Below are 22,167 nucleotides of genomic sequence, written 5' to 3' on the forward strand. Positions count from 1 at the left end.
GCAAAGTGTCTTGTACATTTCATTGTTGCTCTATTTTAAAATTTTATTTTATTGTCAAGGTGATGTAGAGAGGGGTTACATTTACATATGTAAAGTAGTGAGTACATTTCTTGCTGAATATTGTTAACCCCTCCCTCCTTTTCCTCCAACTTTCCTGTTCTCCCAATTGCCCCCAGCCCAAGTTATAAAGTTCAGTTCCAATATATTGTCTTGTGGGTATCACTGTTGCATTAGGTTATCCTTTGTCCTTTGTCTCACCATTTTCTTATTCCTCTTCTCTTCCCTAATTCAGATAAACTTATATACAAGACACAGGATACTAAAATCTAATACAGTGACAACAGGGGATAAACCAAAGGAGGAAATAAGAAACCAAAAAGACATAACTTCATGCAGTACATTAAAAATGACAACAATAAAGGAAAACCTTCTGTTTCCATATCTTGGAGTTCATTTTGCTTACCGTCATCTTATATGGTCATATGTACATAGCAATTGAGTTATTGTGATCCACTTAGTTGAATGCAGCAAGAAAATGTGATATATATGTAGTATGTATATGATACACACACACACACACACACACACAAAATGGGATTCAATTCTTCCATCATAAAGAAGGGCATCATCCCATTTGTATGGAAATGGAAAGACTTGGGAAAAAATCATACTAAATGAAATAAACCAGACTCAAACAAACATAGACTCCATGTTCTTGCTGGTGATTGTTGCTTTTGATCTCTGTATGCTTTGTCATGTGTATAAGTTTATTTAATTTGAGGAGGGGAAGGGAAATCACAGAAACAGTGGGACAAAGGGTGAACCAATGCAGCAGTGATTCTCTCTAGACATTGTATTACAAATGATCTATACAACTTGGGGAAGGGAAAATCGGGAGGGGAAAATCTGGGAGAGAATGAGGGAGAGGATGATACTGTTAAAAAATAAATATACTAATTACCTGACTTATGTAACTGTAACCCCTCGGTAAACCACCTTGACAACAAAAATTTAAAAAATTAGACAAAAGGGCTGGGAAGGTGGGTCAGTGGTAGAGTGCTTGTCTTGCATGCACGAGGCCCTGGATTCAATTTCTCAGCACGGCATAAGCAGAAAGAGCCAGAAGTGGCGCTGTGGCTCAATTGGTAGAGCACTAACCTTTAGCTGAAGAGCTGAGTAACAGTGCCCAGGCCCAGAGTTCAGGCCCCACAAATGACAAAAAAAAAAAAAAAAAATAGACAAAAAGGTGCTCATTTCAAAACCTAATAGAATATGGCAAGGGTACAAAAATGTAAATGATTTATAAATGTTGGGACAGTTCTCTTTAGGGAATTTTGCTTACCAGTTTTATTTATGTCATTTTAGAATTGAGAAAGTACCTTAAACTCATATGTTATCTTCATTATATAAATAGAAAGAGATAGTTTTGGGCCAGTAGTTGCAATCTCTATCCAGAATTCCAATCCATGTTTATTTTATCTAGTATCCACTTCAAGACTAATTTCTTCAAGCAGAAAGGTTATGCTTAGTTACTAAGTGGTTAGATATCGTTACATCGTTAAAAAAAAAAAAAAACAGGGAAAAAGTAGTCCAACATTCATTGATGCCAGAAGATCAAACATTTCTTTTTAGTGTCTTTCTATTTGCACCCATAATATCATCTTATTTTGTATCAGAGGATCTTATTAGAGTTTCATAGAGGAATTCCTGTTTACCCCTAGTATTTTTGCTTCTGCTATTCCTTAAAGGGCATGAGAAAACTGGACTTCCATGCACTTCTCTTATTGAATATAATTAAGTATTTAATTATTTCTGTAAAACATATAAGAAACATTGGCCTGTTGCTACCAGGCCAAAGAAATCCTTTCCCTGATTACGTCATGATGTGACTGGGAGGTGACCAGCTTATTACCAGCTCCTGCTGGATATATAGCACAGATGTGGGAAATCACATTTAACGGTACTAACTCAGGTTGATGTTTGATAGTTATCTACTACAGCATGAACTGCCTCTTCTCTGATGAAAATTTAAAATGAACACTTGAATTCTTAGCATCATTCCCCTCATGCAAAATAGCATGCCCCATTAAATAACATATCCACAAAACTATCCCAAGTTTTAAAAAAAATCATGAACATTATTGCCTTTTATTCTTTCTACACCCTGTTTTTGTTTGACATTCTCATTTTGCAGGAGAGGATGTTCAGGTTCATGGTGAACACAAACGTAATAAGAAAATGTATTCTGTGCTGTACAGCACTTACTAAGTCTGGATTTTAACACAGACACACTAACTACTAGTGGACTGTTTCTTTCTCTTCTCCACAGCCAAAGTCCATTATTGGTGCCAAATTCACTATGTTTCACATCTAAATGGACTCTTTATCAGGTCTCTCAGCTCTATTTGACATTATCGATGTTGCCCTTCTCAAAATGTTCTCTATTCTTTTGACTTCAGTGACTCCAGTTTTCTTTATTCACTCTTTTATCTTTCTGTGCTTCCCTCACGGAGTTGACTTCCTCTGTCATAAATATTCATATTTTTATGTGTCCGCAGATAATTTCTTTTCTACTCCTAACATCTCCAAGTGGGTGATCTCATCCACGCGGCATTATAATTCTCGCTTCAATGCTAATAATTCTCTAATTTATAGGTGGGAAAGAATTCATTCTGAAATCAAAACTGTAGCCTATACCACTGACACATCTTCTATGAAGCATCCTCAAGGCAAGTGTGCTATCATATTCAAAATAAACACACCTATCTTGGCAATCTGCAGATGGGAAGACCTCTGTGCTTGACACAAACAGCAGTATCATTTATTTTACCAATTCACTCCATGAAGAATCTTAGGTATCAGTCCATAATTATCAATCTTTTTTGTTACAACTCAGTGATTGCAAAATATGCTGATTATCACTTTGGATATCAAGGATGCTTCTGTCCATTTACCCTCTTCTGTCAAAAATCAAAAATAGTTTGTATTTCCAATTTTCCTTTCGTTTTTTGTCAGTTGTAGGGCCTGGGAGCTGTTCCTCAGCTCTTCAGCTCAAGGCTATTGCTCTACCTCTTGAGCCACAATGCCACTTCTGGATTTTTCTGCTTATGTGGTGCTGAGTAATCGAACCCAGGGCCTCTTGCATGCAAGGCAAGCGCTCTACCACTGAGCCACCTTCCCAGTCCCTGTCCCCATTTTTATATGTATAGTCTTAGCTACCATTCTGCCTGTCATCTTTAACCCCTCTCCTAATAATTAAGACTGATTGTAGTGTCTTTTTATGCAATATGTTTTAATCTACTGGGTTGAAGGAGTGTTTGTGTATAATAAAATCCACATTTTTTATTTAATAAGTTTTTTATTGTGAAAATACCATACAGAGGGGTACAATTACATGAGCAAGATAGTAAATACATTTCTTATCAAGCATTGTTGCCTCCTCCTTTGTTTTTCCCCTACCATGCCTGCCCTCCCATCTCCACGACTACACTCCTCCCCCCACCAAAGTTGTAAAGTACATATTTCAACATAGAATTTTGTACATCTCATTGTTGCAATGGGTCCACCTGTATCCCTATTTAAAAAATTTGTTTTTTCCTTTCCCCTCCCCAAATTATACCAACATAAAATACAGTGAAAACAGGGGTAATACCATGGGGGAGGAACATACAAAGCAACAAAACAATCACCTTATAAATATGTTAGGAACAATAGCAAGAAAGAAAAAAACATTTGAATCCTTATCTTGGGGTTCATTTCCCCTAACATCTTCTCCCAATCCCTGGGCTTTCTATTGATCCTTCTAGCTATATGCCCTTTGCCATGCAGAAGCTCTGCTAACTTCATGAAATCCCATAAAATCCACATATTTTTAAAAACAGAGCTTATTACATGTTAACTAACCCTATATCCATTCTATTAATCCTTTTATTCTGTCATATAAAAATTCTCAAGTGCAACTTATTCTTCCTTGTTTCCTGTCTTCATCTCTTCTTTCTTTCCTTTCTTCTTTTCCTCTCCTTCCTTCCTTCCCTTCCTCCCTCCCTCCCTCCCTCCCTCCCTCTGTCCTTTCCTTCCTTCCTTCTTTCCTTCCTTCCTTCTTTCCTTCCTTCTTTCCTTCCTTCCTTCCTTCTTTCCTTCCTTCCTTCCTTCCTTCCTTCTTTCCTTCCTTCTTTCCTTCCTTCCTTCCTTCCTTTCTTCCTTCCTTCCTTCCTTCCTTCCTTCCTTCTTTCCTTCCTTCTTTCCTTCCTTCCTTCCTTCCTTCTTTCCTTCCTTCCCTCCTTACCTTTCTTTTTTTTTGAGCTTTTTTTTATTATTATAAAAGTGTTGTACAGAAGGGTTACAGTTACCTAAGTAGGGTAATGAGTACATTTCATAGCGAGCATTGTTACCTCCTTTCTTTATAAGAGTTTCTCTGTATAACCCAAGGTGGCCTCAAACTCTCAAACTCCCTATTCCCGTATTTGCACAACCACATCTGGGTTAAGATTGCTTTTTTAAAACAACAACAAAAAAATATCATTAATCTTTGTCATAAGGTCAACTTCCAGATGAAATGACCTCTGAGGATCAATAATTACTTTAAATTTACACAGCTAATAATTAATGGGTATGCAAAAAGAATATACATATTAAATCCAAACACATTTTCATTTTTTCCTTAAATAGAGTAACCACTAATATGTATAATATGTAATATATTAGTGTATGTATATGTGTATGTATATGTAGGTATATAGTGTATGTATATGTGTATATATGCACATATATTTGTATACATACACATATATTGCTTGGCACTGATATTTTTATTGCTCTTAGAATTTGTGATTTCTATAAAATGATATTATTACATCATCTAAGTTATAGTCTATATGATTCAATGAAATAACACACATAATAACACATCTTTATATTAAATATTTGCATTTCCTTTTATGAGATTTTTTTTCTGTAGTTATTTGTCATTTACATCAAGTGAATACTTAGAATAACATCAGGCCCTGGATTTATTGATCTCTGAGTTCATGGACAAGCTTAAGACTCTGTGAAAGCTGGTTCTCTGTCTACTTTAACACACATATAAAGACTCCCTCAGAGAAGTGCTATTCTCACAGGCTTAGAGAAATATAGCTGTAAAAGCCATCATAGACAGCAAAAGACCCTATCTCTACCAGCTGGTTACTCACTGATCTTCTTGTAGCAAGATATAAAAGTTGGGCTTATCTAGAAGGAGCTAAATTGCTGTCATTTACAATACAGAAAATATGAGCATGTCTAAGTAGGATTGTTCATTTCTATGAATCCCCAACAGGTTTCCCCAAATAGCCAAACCACATAACCTCTGACAATATCAATACACTAGTTATCAGCTATTAGGCAACTTCAAGACTTACTTTTTTCACGTATCTGCATATTGCCTTCCATAGTGTTTAGACTAACATTTCCAGCAACAGTGTGTCAAGACTCCTTTTTCCCAGAATGCTTTCCAGCATTCGTTGTTGGTTCATTTGGTTATTTTGCTTTCTATTTCCTCTATGGCTGAATATGCTGAGAATGTCTTCATGTATTTAATGGCCATTTTTTACTTGTGAGAAATGTCTAATTAGCTAACTTGCCCATTTATTTATTAGAGTTAATGATTCACTTGGTTGTTAGGCTTGTAAGTTCCTTGTATATTCTGGTTATGAGAACTTGTCGGAAAAAATGAACTTTGAACCAATGGAACACATATTCATTTTCATGTCAACCTAAACTTCTGTCTGACTTTAAGTATCTCTCTGTATCGCTCCCCCTCTCCTCCCTTCTTGTCTTCTTCATTTCCTTCTTTTCTATATCTGCCTATATTCAAACATATTTAACTTACTACACATCTTATTTTTAATATTTCAACCTCTACCTGTCTTGCTATCTTAAAGGGCCAGATTTTTTAAAATCTCAATTTAAAATGCAGATTTCTACTCTTTCTCTTTTGAGAATGAATGAATTATTTTACTCCCAAACTCTATTTTTGTCCTGTGGTACTTACAATTTTTTTCCTCAAAACCTATAAAACACAAACAAACAAATAGCAATAAGAAAGTTAAAGATAGACAATCTAGCCTACCCCATTTTGTTTTGTTTTGTTTTGTTTTTGTCAGTCGTGGAGCATGAGCTCTGGGCCTGGGTGCTGTCCCTCAGCTCTTCAGCTCAAGGTTAGTGCCCTACCACTTGAGCCACAGCAGCACTTCTGGTTTTCTGAGTGGTTTATTGGAGATAAGAGTCTCACACACTTTTCCTGCCCAGGCTGCCTTTGAACCATGATCCCCAAATCTCAGTCTCCTGAGTAGCTAGGATTACAGATGTGAGCCACTGGCACCCCGCTTAACCCTGGGGTTTAAGCTTAAAAATAATTCTACCTAGCTTTTCACTCCACCTCCCTAAAAAAAAAAACTGTCACCTAATAAATCTGTATCTTTTAAAGCTACTATCAGAGCAGTAATAGAAAAGTCACCTTCTGGGACTGAGATAGAGAGTCACAGAAGGACACACAGGCATACACATCTCAGACTTATGAGGGTCTGACTCTAGGCTCTATAATCTCTCTGTCACAGTAACCACTTTGAGGAGACTATATTTTCTCTTGCAGCCTCCGTATTGTGGATCAAGGACAAATTTTATAACAGTCGGCACCATAATTTCTGGAGCTGACATAATAATACCTTCACAGAGTAAAGATATAATATTTTGACATCAGATTTTATGGAAGGTGAGTATAAAAAAAACATTATTTTGAAGAATATGTCTGTTTCTTCTTTAAACTTGTGGTAGAATCTACTGTCCCTTAGGCTTTACAAAGCCAGTTATATCAGAAGCTGATTGACAAATACCATCTTCATACTCACTGATAGGAAGCACTGTTCCTGTGGAAGACACTTTAAAACTATGACAAAACAGCACTTTGTAATACAGTGGGTCTCACATTCTCATGTTTCTCTATCCAAAAATAAAGAGCAGCGTTCACAGTGCTAAATTATGAGAACCTAGTAGTCACAATTAAACAAATATATCCCCCCCAAAATATATCAGTTCACTGAGTCAAACAGCATATTGTCTGTTTATACATTTTTGTTCTATTTTAAATTGTACTATATGCAGTAGAAAATAAATTATTGAAAATATACCGATTTCCCAGTCTATGTGTATTACAGTAGGCTCCTGTACTCTCTGAACCTCCTTTAGTATAGAATATATATATATATATATGTATATATGATATACATATACATTTATATGGTATTGCAGATAATCTTATTAATGGCAATACTAACAGACTTTCTTAGTAGGGATTCAGAGCTTCTGATCACTCCAAAGAAATGTGAGTGTAGAATAAGGGATGACAAGCTATAGTAGAGGGAAGGACCTCTTGCTTTCCAATTTAAAACTAACTATATGTATTTCACCATAAATGTAAAATGTTACCAATATATTGTGTAAATATACATATCCACATGACTTGCTCTGGTACTCCGTGCTTTAAATGGGTGCATGATTGGAGTTAGTTTATTTCAAGAAATTATTATAGGGAATAGGAATGAGGAAATAGAAGCTTACAAAAAGGAAGAAGACAAAGCCAATATTAAGATATATTATCAAGAGATCATCATCATCTGGGCTTCTCCTATCTCTGAGAAATTCTTTTTATTTGGGGAGGGGGGGGGGTGTCCGGTTATGGGGCCTGAACTCTGGGCCTGGGCACTGTCCCTCAGCTCTTTAGCTCAAGGCTAGCACTCTACCACTTGAGCCACAGCGCCACTTCTGGCTTTTTTTTTCTTTTTGCTTTTGTGGTGCTGAGGAATGGAACCCAGGGCCTCACACATACAAGGTAAGCGCTCTACCACTGAGCCACCGTCCCAGTCCACCTCTGAGAAATTCTAGAGTTGATATCCTTTGACAAAAGAAAGTAGCATTCATGTACTCCACCCTGCCACTATGTGTCAAGAGTGGACTGTGGAATGTCACTTCCTTACTCGTTTACTTTTGTATTGCAGGAAGACAGATAACTCCATGCATCCTACACTGTGCCATCATAGGAATCCTAGAACAACAGGGGAGAAAAAAGCAGCTCAGTTGGAACAAACATTCAAATGTGCATCATCTAAAAGCTGGCTGTTGCAACAATGTACAGTGTCAAAAGTAGAGCCTGAGATACAGGGTATGTGTTGACAGAAATAATTCTGTGTAAATATCTATATACATGCTCAATTTTTTTCCAAAGAGAAGCTGTCAACATTTGAAAGTATGTGATGCACAAATACAAACACAAGTACTTGTCATGTCATTTCCATGGTTATAAGTAGGAATGAATAAACATTTTACACCAGACATGTATTTAAAATGTGTAATTACATCTACATGATGTAGAGCCAAATCTGTGTCCAGATGGATTGAAAATCATTCATGGGTCATGATCAAGGTCTTAAGTCCTAATTCTCTGTGACAGGAGTCAGAAAGGGGCCAGATGATAAGCATTCTAGACTTTACGCTCTAGAAAGTCACTGTTGCAACTACTCAGATTTGCTAGTTTAGTACAAAATCATCCATAGACACATAAACAAATGGAGGTGGCCATGTACAAATAACACCTATTTTTACCAACGTAAGCAACAATGTGTTGACCATTGTTTAAATATTAGAAGAAAACAGTCCATGTAATATGAGATGTCTGAAAATACATATTTGAGGTATTTATAACATTAGATAATAAGAAGCTTGCAAAACTGAGATAATGGAAAATGCCAGACCTCATTTGAGAGCTGTGTATTAAATCCCTTGAAATCAGCACATATTGAGTGACAGCTAATTTGCTGAGAAGGTAGGAAATAGCCATGGTATTGAAAGGAGGAAACCTTGTTTCCATGCCTTTCTTTTGTTCTTTGCGCTCATGATATTAGATGCAGCATGAGCTTTCCTGTGCTCAATGTTTACCATTTATAAAATCCAAACCATATAGGAAACTTCGTAGAATTATCCTGGAAAGTTAAAGCACACTCTTAACTCCATGTTTGCCGCATAATAGATGTTCGACAAATACCCGTGAACTCTCACTTGGGTAGTTTGCAAAGGGGTAATCTCTCTAGTCAGTCATGTCAATGAAGCTGATTATTGTGCTCACATCATCTGCCTCAATATGTAGCAATTAAGACACAGCCTTATAAAACACATCTGCTGTGTGAGAGAAAGTAAAATAGGGGCTCATACCAGAGGCAGGACACTAATTTACTCCACAGGTGGGGGTTATGGGAAGGAATTTAAGTACTCCAATACCACCAAGTAATTCCTGATGGTTCTCTGAATCATTAGGTTCTATGATTTTTTAGTTCTATTCATGATTGCTTTTAGAAAATTTAATTAACGTGAGTAAAAGCTTTTACCTTTTGGTAACAGCTGACTTTACGAAGCAGGGTTACCTGAAGAGCTTTTAAAGCAGAAATCATAGCAAGCAATTCATTTTAGCTAGCATGCCAATGGTATTTCTCCTCCTCAAAGATTATTACCTAATGGAGCTGCTTCTGCAAGAGATAGGTAGCTATGTGATTCACTCAAAATGGACTTGCATTCTGAACAAAAAATAGAAAAGAAAAGCCTTTCCAGGAATACATCACTTAAAGATAGGGAGGCCTCATCAGTCAGTTCAATAAAGTTAGCTTAGTAGACCAGGCACCACTTCTCTTAAACTAGGGTTTTGCTTCAATATCACAGAGTAAGTATTCAGAAGTGCAACATTCACTTACTGAGGATCAATAGGCTTCCTTCTAAAACCTCTTCTATCAACCGCAGGTAGGGGAATCTCATGGAGTTGCTGTCTTTCTTGGCTGCTACCTTTGGAGTAGCTACTGGTTCAGAGAACAGTACAAACCTTTGTCGGAAGCAGATGGAATTCGCATGAAATCATTATCTTCAAAACCCCACAGCCTATGGGGACCTATCTATAATGTCATTCAAGGCTTTCTGATTGCCTCTTATGGATGAGGCTGCTGATGTGGTATCTGGCAGAGCTGTATAGACATGGGTTGGAGGGGAAGGGGAAATTGTGAACACCCTAATTTATATAGGTGAGTAGAATGTTTGAGTAGAAAACCTGTGTAGTATATCATAATTATACCACTATTTAGTTACTAGAGTGATTTGCTTGTTGCTGTTTGATTATCTTTTTTTTTCACTCATTAATCCCACCAGTGCACATTGGTTCTTATTCTGGCTCAGACCTTAGACCTAAATAAGATTCAATAAGATAAATAAAACAAAATCTCTGATTGCAAGGTGTTTGTAATCCAATTGGGAAGAAAACATAAACTGGAAGTATAAAAACAATCTGCAGATGTTATGTAACAGAAACTTTCTTTTGCTATGTATCTGACCCTTTATATAGATATGTATTACCAAATACACACAAATATATATATATATATATATATATATATCATGCTTCATATGTATATGTATATGAAGCATGATATATACACAAGGCTTGAAAGTTTATGTTTAGAACTGATTCAAAAATCCTTCCACTTACATCTGTGTTGAATATCCTGGTATTCTACATTGTTTTTAATCTTTTGACAGCATAACTCAGCATCTATGAGCATGACAAAACTGTTGATTTGGAATTGGGTTCTCAAATTATGCATGTTGGTTGTTAAATTTTACATAGTTCTATGTTTAACCATGATATTATTGTAGGTGTCTTTTAGTATAGGAGCCATGAACCTTACAAAGTTCTCTGAGTAAAGGGAGAAACAACTAAAAAAACCCTTTTCCTGAAAATTCATTCTAGAAACTCACTAAATCCATTCATCTATGTTAATTCCTACAATTTATGTAGGATGATCATCTCAGAGAAGATGGATTAAAGAGTGCAGGAGCAGACACCAAAGACAGTTACTAGATTCAAAAAGCCAAATGACAAGGAACTGAAACTCAGCAACGAACTAAAGGATAAAGGACACAATAAAAGTTGGCTCTCTAAAAAGATCACTTAAATACAGTGAGTACTGCTGGTGGAATAGGAGCTGTAAAATGACACAAAGACTCAGGGCATCATAGCTAAAACAATGTGAGAAAAACATCTAAGGGGTATAGTCGCTTAATATGATGACCATGAAACAACATTTATTCTTTTATCCACTCAGACTGTGTTGATGGATTTATTTTTGGTCTCTGAGCAGTTGGCCTCGATATTCCAATATCGAAAAAGAGAGAGACAGAATCAGAGACAGACAGAAATGACAGAGACAGAGACAGAAATAGACAGATTCTAGGTAAAGGATCAAGATATATCTTTCAAGTTATTACAAATGAAGGAGATCATGCAATCAACTTTTCTTGGGGTTTGACTTCCTTAATATAATTTTTTTCCAAGTCTTTCCATTTCCTTACTAATGAAGCAATGTTATTCTTTCTAATGGAAGCAGAGAATTCCATTGTGTATGTCTATCATATTTACTTGATCCATGCATCTACTGAAGGGCATCTGGGTTGTATGATATTCTAAATAGCAGATCTCAATAACTCAGCTGCTTAGTGCATAGGATCATATATAATGAAGCATATTAACATGAACTCCAATATATGGGAATAAGAGGATCTTATTAGTTCTTGTAGGTAGTTTGTTCTCTTTTTTCTGTTTCTCTTATTTTTCTGTACCTTGTGTCTTGTATATAACATTATTCAATATGTGGAAAGGAAGGGACTCACAGAAACAGCAGGACAATGAATGAACCAAAGCAACATTGATACTCACTTGTTGATATGTTGGATATGAACATTACAACTTAGGGGGAAGGGAATAGGGAGGGTAAGTGGGAGATAATGAGGAATGGGGTAACATTAATTAAAAACAAATGTACTCATTACCTTACTTATGTAACTGTAACCACTCCCTGCTCATTACCTATTCAATAAAAATAAAAATAATAATAATAATAAATTTAAAAACAAAGGATCAGTAAAGAGCTCCTATGCTAAAGTGAATATATATATATATATATATATATATATATATATATATATATCTTTCATAGGTATGCCCTCAGTGACTTACTTTCTCCATCATGACTCCAGTTCTGAATAGTCTTTTTTGCTATGATTTCAGGAATTTGGTGAGTGAAGTCGGAAACTTCATGATGTAATCAGCTTTTAGGAGTCCATCAGATGGCAACAAATTCCTTAACATAGAAACATTCTGGGACCCATTTCATAATGAATCATAACAGGGAATTATAAAGGATACAGTTCAACTCATTTCATAATGAATCATAACAGGGAATTATAAAGGAGACAGTTCAACCGTAGCATCCATACAAGTGACTAACATAGCAATAATTGCGATTTTCTAATCATAACTCATAAGTTACATATATTATTTATTATAGTATAATATACATTATTCTTGATCATTAAAACTCTGAAAGAGAATAGGAAGGGTATGCATAAAAATAAACAACAGCAAGAAAAATATAGGTATTAAAGAAGGCAAATAAATACCTAGTTGGTAAAAAAAAAAAAAAAAGGCAATGTTTACCTCACCTTTACACAGACATAACAATGAAAATAAAGGGAGGGGGTTTAAGAGGTAGAAAAAAGACCAAAGGAAAGAAAGAAATACACATACACATATACATACTTAGAAACACTTAAGCACAAATATATGGATATATGTACATATCTATGTACTCAGACATACATATATTTCCATTTAGTTTTTTGTGCAAAACTTTACTATTCACTACTTAAGAAAATAATACATGGAATGCCTAAATCCATCCCTTTGTGGGAAGTAGAATTTTTCATTAATAAAAATTATGGAACAACCTTAAATTCATAACATTAAAACATACATATGTATATAAAATATAAAATAGATTTCTAAGTAGGAAAATGAACCCTAAGATATGTATTTAAATTTTTTTTCTTTTATGCATTTGTTTCTAATGCATTTATAAGATTATTTCTTTGTTGCTTTGTATGTCCCTCCCCCACAGTATAACCCCTGCTTTCACTGTATTTGATGTCGGTATAATTAGTAGAGGGGAAGGGGAAAAACAAGTTGTTTAAATAACAATACAGGTGGACCCGTTGCAACAATGAGAAGTACAAGTTGTCACGTCTAAAACGAACTTTACAACTTTGGTGGGTGGGGGAGGATTGGGTGAGGGGCGGGGGAGGCTGGGAAGGGATGGGAAGGGGAAACAAAGGAGGAGGCAACAATGCTTGATAAGAAATGTACTCATTATCTTGCCCATGTAATTGTAACCCCTCTGTACAATATTTTCACAATATAAAAATAATAATAATAAAAAAAGAATTTCTGCCACCTCTTATTTGGGTGGTCCAGATAGGTATGAGTACTGTGATTTAAACTGCAGCATTAAGATGCAGGTGTCTCATGCCTGTAATGGAGGCTGAGATCTGAGGATCAGGGTTCAAAGCCAGCCTGGGCAGGAAAGTCTGTGAGACTCTTACCTCCAATAAACCACTCAGAAAAGTAACTGGAAGTGGTGTTGTGGCTCAAGTGGTAGAGCACTAGCCTTGAGCAGAAGAGCTGAAGGACATTGCCCAGGCAATGCAGCATTAATGGGAAGAGCTGTATTATGGGTGAGACTCTGGGGCTGAATATTCTTGATGTCAAGCACACAAGGACAGATGATCAAGAAGCACAGATGTAAAACATACATAGCCTTCTTTGAGGAAGTTTTTTATTGTGGAAGTCTGCTGGATTGCACAGCAGGCATGAGAAGTCTCCTTTGCTCACTACTTTCAATGTCAATATATTAGAGACCCAGCAGGAGCAGATACCAGATGTTGGAAAAAAAACAAAAAGAAACACTCAGACCTTTGATCTATAGGAATGTAAGTGTATAGGAGTGTCATATCCCCAGTCCCCCACCCAGGACCTTCAGATGCTGTCTCAGATGACAGATCAGTCCTCTGATTCTGTATTTCTAGTTAGTCTAAATTCTTCGAATGCCCCTGCTTCATTGATCAAGGGTCAATGGTCATTTTTCACCTTGTCCTATTTGTATGTCACTGTATGTTTTAGCCAAAATATTATTTTTTATTTGAATAATTTTTAATTGAGTTTTTTTATTGTGAAAATACTGTACAAAGGGGTTACAATTAAATGAGCAAGACAATGAGAACATTTCTTATCCAGCATTGTTGGTTCCTCCTTTGTTTTTCTCTTACCATCCCTTCCCTCCCACCTCCTCAGCTATACACCCCCCCCCCCAGCCTAAATTTTAAAGTCTGATTTTGTTTGCGGGGAGGAGGTATCCGGTCGTGGGGCCTGAACCCTAAACTCTGAGCCTGGGCGCTGTCCCTCAGCTCTTCAGCTCAAGGCTAGCACTCTACCACTTGAGCCACAGCGCCACTTCTGGCTTTTTTTTTTCCTGCTTATGTTGTGCTGAGGAATCAAACCCAGAGCCTCATGCATGCAAGGCAAGTGCTCTACCACTGAGCCACCTTCTGAGGCCTCAAGTTTGTTTTTCGACATAGTGTCTAGTACATCTCATTGTTGCAATTAACCACGAATTTAATAGTGTAGAGTTTTGAAATTTTCTTTCATTATTAGAATGACATCCTCATTACAAGTTAACTCCACCATTTATCCAAATTCATGGCTTATACAGGCTGCTGTATTAAATGATCTATTTCGATAGCCTGACTTGGTTATTACAACAGCATCATGAGATAAGCAAAGACCTCTCTGCTTGAAATGAAAGAAAAAAACCTCAGGATAGCTGTATTACTTTGTACTTTTATGTCACTAGAAAGTTAAAAGAGCAAGCCAAGATGTGACCAGACCAAATATGATTCAAAATACTCATTGGAAAGAAGAGGAAGAGAAGAGACACGGACACAGCTAGAGAACCCCCTCTAGAACGGACTCTGTCTGCTATGAGTTCATGCATACCAAACTTTCTATCCTATAGCCTGTAGCACCGCCTAACTAGGTCAATCCTTCTGTAGAACTCCAGGCTTTCTAGGATCTGTTCAGAGGATTTTTCTTAAAATACCGTATATGTGCACATGTGTGTTGCTGGGGTGAGAGACACTGGGCATCCAGAACTCATTTTTGTCTCTTTTCATTTCACCATTTTTTAATATAAAGGAGCCCTGAGCCATCTCTGTAGCTGGCACAGCTGTTCTATTATCTATAATTACATAGGAATAAGGGTAGTCTGCTTGTGAGCATTATCAGCTTATCCTCTTCCCGGGGCTCAGTCAGGGGTTTGGCTGGCTGTGCCAGCTGGAGCTCAGCACAGAGGATACATCCCTATTAATAAATTACTTTTAAATCACTCAGTTTCTTTCCATGAGAGGCCCATGGAGTGGAGGCTGAAGTAAAATGAAGAGCAGAGTCTTTTCTACTCTGTCCTATGACAAAAAAGATCTCAAAAGTATTCACTCATCCAGACAATAGATGTTACCACATGAAAGGTGAGCTCCTATTTCTCCCAGAAGGCTTTTCTATCACATAAATAATCTTCATTTATCTTCAATAGCTTTGTAAAATATATCCTTCTATTCTCTATTGATAGAAAAAAGAAAAAGGAAAGACTCAGTTTTGAGTAGTAAACTAATAGATGGGCAAGGAAAGAACCACGTGAGCCAAATCACAAGACCAGGGGTAAAATAAGGCGATAAAACAAAGGCTTTTGCTCATATCTCACTTACCTTGTCAAACCACTTAGTCTTTTTAAACATCAGTTTCTTCAGTTAATAAACAAATAACATGAGTCGCATCAGTAGTTTTCTTGTGTGTATGTATGTGCGTGCATGCATGCGTGTGTGTGTGTGTGTGTGTGTGTGTGTGTGTGTGTGTGTGTGTGTGTATGAATGTATGTGTGCATGCTTGGGGCTTGAACTCAGGGATTGGGTACTGTCTCTTAGCTTTCTGACACTTGTGACACATCCATTTTTTTTTGTCGGGGGGCGGAGAGGATCCATTACAGTTAAGAGTCTCACAAATTTTCCTGCCAGGGCTGGCTTCAAACCTTGATCTTCGAAACTCAGCCTACTCAGTAGCTAGTATTACTTCCAAGTGGGAACTACTGCTGGTGCCCTACAGTAGTTTACTACAGGTGTACAGAGCACTAAGGTAAGTGATTCCATTTGTCAAAAGTCCAATGAAATAATCTGTTAATAAAATATTGATTTAACTGTCAAGGTTATAAATGATTATTGTTTTAAAATTTAAGGTCATCGAATTCAATTTTCCACACTTATTTTTGCTTCATTAGATTCTTTTTCTCTTGAGAGAGATCATAGATTGCCTCAAACTAGTTCAAAAAGCAACAGTTTGGATGTAATTCTATAACAATACCTATCTCTTGATTTTACACACTCAAGATAAAGAAGCGCTTAAATCCAAAACATGTAAGAAGCATTATCATTAACCAAGAACCTGTTTTTCATAACCTCAAGGGTTTGCTGTTGTTTGTTTTTTGTGCCAGTCCTGGGACTTGAACTCAGGGCCTGGGGGCAGTACTTGAGATTTTATGCTTGAAGCAAGTGCTCTGCCACTTGAGCCACAGCTCCATTTCTTGCTTTTTGATGAGTCTCATGATATTTCCTGGCTGGCTTCAAACTGCAGTCTTCATCACATTGCAGCTTCCAGAGTAACTAGGATTAGAAGCTTGAACCACTGGCATCTGGCTAAGTTCTTAATGCTGTATCTTCTCTCTAAAAGACAGATTTATCCTGATTTATACTGTACATGTTCAGATATGGCTAAATTTCTTATTGCATATAAATGTGGAGTTCCAATGCCTGTGATTTATGATGAACCCTGTTTGTGCCTCAATTCACAATTTCACCTAATAGAAGTGTATAGCAATTTCTTAAGCTTTTGCATTTTCTGATACATGAGTTGCCTGTGTGAGACCTGATGGCTGGACTAAGAAAATTAAATATTGAAGACCAGAACCTTATCATATGATTTCTTTTTTAATTTGATCTTTTCTAATACTTGGTAGGTAAGGGTTCTGACACTGGAGCTCCACCTTCAGGATTTTTACCATTAGTTTACTTTCCATACAGAATCTAACTATGGGTCCCAGGCTGGATTCAGTCACGAACCTCTTACTTCCATTCTCCAAATCACTAGGATTAATGGGATGTGCCTATCCTAACATTTTTCTTTTCTGGTGCTATTGGGGTTAGAACTCAGGGCCTTATGCTTGCTAGGTGTGTAACCCCCTTTTTATGCCTTATTACTTATTGCATATTTATTACCTTTTATTCTTTCTTTCTTTCTTTCTTTCTTTCTCTCTCTCTTTCTTTCTCTCTCTTTCTTTCTCTTTCTTTCTTTCTTCCTTTCTTTCTTTCTCTCTCTCTTTCTTTCATTACAAAGGCCAACCTTAGACCTTGATCCTCTTAACCTAGTCCTCCTGTATAGGCTGAATGGGAAGGGTGCAACATTATGATGAAATAATCGATTAAGAAGAGGTGTTTCCCCCACTTTTTTGCCCAGGCTATCCTCGGACCATATTTCCCTTCTGATCTCAAGTTCCCGATTAGCTGAGATTAGAGACATGAGCTACCATACTGAGCAAGTGACTTTTTAATTTCCTACATCCGGTACCTCTTGTACTACCTCTTCAGCTTCTGCTATGATATTGCAACAGGTAGATTTGCCATTAAAATCCCTAGGACTAAAAGAGCAAAGTGACTACAATAAAGTTGGAGATTATTGTATCATTTGGCCCAAACTTTGGTTAGATTATTATGGTAACATTGTATTTGTGTCTAATATAGGTGTTTCTGATATGTGGCATTTCCCAATATGCTCCTCAAACACATAATCGCAATGGCTGAGAACTGTTGCTAATAATGATCTCCACCTTCCTCTGAAACATTGGAGTTCTACACAAGTCCTGAAGGATGACTTTGTTGGAATTTTCTATTGAGTTCATCACTTAGGGTTTAGCAAGCGAGGTGTTTGACACTCCTTAGAAACAAGACAAAAAGGCCTGTGAATCTCCCAAGTTTTGTCAATATTGTTTTTGTTTGTTTCTCAGTTGACTTCTGAGATAAGAGACTCACTGTGGTGCCAAGGTTGGTCCAGACTGAGCAGGGAATGCTTCGAAACCTCCAAAGGGAGCTACAAATACTCCCTTGTTCACACCATGACAATGCTTCCCCATAGTGCCACAGATCTCCAAACCAGAACTAGAAGTACCAGGAAAGTTTCATTGTGTTGGGTGGTCTGCAAGTGGTTACAAATGAATTAACTGAAGTACAGTAGAGTCTATGGAGAGCTCAGAGAGAGTAACTGGGTAGAAAGATACAAAGTCACAGAGTGCAAGAAAATAAACACTAGGAAATGAGTACTGGCAAGAGTAGAAGTGGGGCCAAGGAGAGAGAAGTAATGGACTGAAGGGAGAAAGGGGAGGAGAATGCAGTCAAGAACGTATGGCAGACACTACAAAGTCAAGAAAACTAACGGAAAGAGTAAGTAGGAGGGGGTGAGAAGGTTGGATCGGATGACACTGATCAGGATGTCTTGTATTCATAACCTGCCTCCCTGTGTACAATTGTTTAAAGATAATAAACATTAAAAAATAGAAGCACCGGGAAAACAACCTTCAAAGAAACCATAGTCCTGAGTCTCTCCCTCTCCTTGCACAATGTTGAATAAATATTGAGACTCAAATCTTTGCTGAATTGATGGTACTGGAAACTCATTCCCTTTAGTCTAAGTTCCTCTTTCCAGAGCTAGAATCCAAGATGGTGACACTCACAGGTAGTCCCACTCTGTGTCTCTGACCAAACTAAGATCTAGGGTCACAGTACACACTTTAACTCAAGATACCCACTCTAATCAAACTCTAAATATCTAAAGACTTTTCCTACTACAAAAACACTATCCCCACAGGCAAAGAAGGAGAGCAAAAAGAGAAACGGTGAGAGGCATTGAGGCTTTCTGCAGATTTTAAGCAAAGAAGCATCCAAACACTGAAGAAAGCCCTCAACACCAGACCCACAAAAATTAAAGAGGGAAAACGGTAAAGACCCCCAGAGTTGGCAAGCAGACCATGGCTCCAACCAAGCCCTTGGGCGGCAGTGCAGAAGGTGGGCCTAGCGGACTCAGCAAACATCACCATGGCAACCTCCACCCCCAGGACACCACAGCCTCAGCCAATCCCCCACCCCAAGGGAGGACCGCCCTGTGCATTGGGTCCTCTGCCAGGACCCACTCCCTCCCTGCCAACACTGGGCGCCAACCCCAGGATGCCACAGTCACCAGGATATCACTCTGCGGACTTCACCGACCCTGCACAAGCCAGGCCCAGGCCTTCATCTCCACTGCCAGCACAGTCCAGAGCTGCTGTAGACTGCACCACCCACCCAACTAGGTGGCCCTGCCCCTGACACAGCCCATAGCCGCCGGCAGCCACCCCACCCACCACCACCGCTGCAGCCCTGTACTAATGCCGCTCACCGCAGCCTGCCATCCCAAGCTCCACTTGGACCTCCCAGTGCTCAGATTCCTCACCCAGCAGTGCAAGACAATTCAGTTGCTTCAGATGGCAACCACCCCATCTGGTCCTGCCAATGCCCAGACCCTCCCACTAAGAACCTGTCAACACCATCCAGGCCGCCACAACACAGACCCCGTGGTCCAGTGCACCACCAGCTACAGATCTTGTGGGTAACTAAACTGGGCCCACTCCCTGAGGGCTGCCATTCTCTGTAGGGGCCCCTCTGACCCAAGCCCCATGTCCAAAAGGGAGGGATCACATCAGAAGTGAGCACAGATGTAAGCTCTGTTCCTAAACCTCTTGTGGCTACCTGGGAACACAGCCTCATGCCTATGATAGCAGACTACAACTCCCAATCCCCTCCAACTCCCCATCAAGTCTGAGAGTGGGATTCTAGATAGCAGTTACCTTCCCTTGTCTGAAGGATGACTGGATCCAACCAAGCCACAAGGAAAGCAGAATCGGCTTAGAGGACTACAGGGAGACACAAGTTCCCCCAAACAAGGCGGAAAAACTCACTCTTTAGATGGTTTTTACGTTTTTTTTTGATGTTTGATTGTTGTTGGTTTTCGTTTCTTTGTGTTATTTTTTGTTGTGTTTTTAGGATTTGCTATTTTACTTAAATCTTCCATTTTTCACTATTATTTAGTTTACCCTAAGTTCTATACATCTACATGACACCAAGTTAGCTCCTGCACTAAAAGACTTTTGTATTGTTATATTGGAGTGACTCTTGTCTCCAAATGGGTAGAACTAACTGCAGAAACAAGAAACATGGCCAATCAACTAACCCCCACTCCATCTACACATAAACAAGCTGTAGAGCAGTCCCAGAATGACCTAGAGGATAATGCTCAAGTTATTTTAAAAGCATGGTTGTTAAATCTGTTGAATGAAGGTGAAAACCCTGCATAGGGCTATACGAGAACGTGACAAAGCCAACCAGAAATTAATAGACAACGTTATGGTCTTCACAAATAAAAAGATAAAGGAATACTAGCAGGAGAAAGAGTCCAGTGAAAAGAGTGACTCAGTTTAAAAGAGTGGAAAGACAAGTCCAAAAACCAACTGCAGGAGGTAAGGCAATCTAGTCAAGACTTAAAAGAAAACCTCAATAAAGAGCTGGCCACCATTAAGAAAGACTAGCAAGAACGAAAATAAATAGTAAGGAAAAAGCCTTAAAAGCAGAAAGGAGGAAGCAGAAGACAGAATCTCTGAGGCAGAGCATAGTTTAGACTCCATAGAGAGAGAGAGAGCACACAGACATTCATAAGAAAACCAAGAAGAATGATAGATCATTTCAGGAGCTACAAGATACAGTCTGAGACTATTAGGTATTGAGGAGGACCTGAAGAGAGAAGCCAGTGGATTAGGAAACATAATCAGCAAAATCCTAGCAGAGAACTTCCCAAATATATAAAAGGACAGGCCCATCCAGATACAAGAAGCTTTTAGAACTCCAAATAGACCCACCACATTATACCCCATACAGGATCAATAGAAACTAAGGAAAGAATTCTTAAAGCTACCAGGGAGAAGAGAATAATCATTTATAAAGGTAAGCCAATGAGAACATCCTTGGACTTCTCAGCAGAGACCATGAAAGCAAGGAGACCATGGAATGAGGTATGCCATGCTCTAAAGACAAATAACAACAACCAAGAGTAATTTACCCAGCTAAGCATTCATTCATAGCAGAAGGGCAAATAAAAACTTTCCACAGCAAGGCAAAACTTAATATATTGCTACCAAATCAGCTTTACAAAAATCCTGAATGATGTTCTACAGATAGAAAACCAACAAGAACAGGATATGGCCCACATACACAAGAACAGTAATCACAGCAAAGACAGACAAGGCACTGCCACCCTCCCCCCCCCCCCCACACACACACAAAATGATAAAGAGGCAGGAACAAACACCTCTTAGTTCTAAAGCTCAATATTAATGGGCTTAACTCTCCAATTAAGCCACATAGATTTTTCTAGATGGATCAAAAAGCAAGATCTTTCTATCTGGTGCCTTATAGAGACAAACCTTGACCACAAAAACAAACATATTCTGAAAGTGGAAGGCTGGAATAACAGCCCTCACAAACAAGTAGAAGATTCAATCTTAATATCAGATAAAATAGACTTCAAAATAAAACTAGTGAGAAGATATAAAGAAGGTCATTGCATACTAATTAAAGGATCTCTTCTTCAGGAGGATATTACAATTCTAAATATCTGTTCAAAAAATACTAGACCACCTATATTTATTCCAGAAACACTACTTTCTTTAACATTTCACATAGATCAAACAACATTAATTGTTGGGGATTTAACACACCACTACCTCTGCTGGATAGATCAACATGACGAAAGCTCAACAGAGAAAAAAACTCAGATCTAAACAACTGCATAGATCAACTAGATTTAAAAGACCTCTACCAAATATTTCATCCAGCAGCATCAGAATACACATTCTTCTCAGTAGTACAGGGAACATTTTCCAAAATAGTCCATATTTTAGGTCACAAAGCAAATTTGTCCAAATTCAGAAACATCAAAATTATGGCATGCATTCTCAGAGCACAAGGGAATAAAATTAGAATTCAATATCAAAAGCAAAAAAAAAAAAAAGCCAAAAAAAATACCAA

The 22,167-nt window shown here is 37.9% G+C and overlaps 1 long non-coding RNA gene across 1 annotated transcript; it reads right to left on the reverse strand.

Annotated features, from left to right (window-relative positions):
• Window positions 1-390: 390 nt before the first annotated feature.
• LOC122126078 lies at window positions 391-15,002 on the reverse strand. The gene is made up of 3 exons (XR_006150854.1): window positions 14,991-15,002; window positions 962-965; window positions 391-513 (listed from the first exon to the last, which is right to left on the reverse strand). It is a non-coding gene; the product is annotated as an uncharacterized LOC122126078 (long non-coding RNA).
• Between the last annotated feature and the right edge of the window lie 7,165 nt (window positions 15,003-22,167).

Source organism: Dipodomys spectabilis, unplaced genomic scaffold, assembly GCF_019054845.1.
Source record: "Dipodomys spectabilis isolate Male_0828 unplaced genomic scaffold, ASM1905484v1 ptg000273l, whole genome shotgun sequence".
Classification (NCBI taxonomy): Eukaryota; Metazoa; Chordata; class Mammalia; order Rodentia; family Heteromyidae; genus Dipodomys; species Dipodomys spectabilis.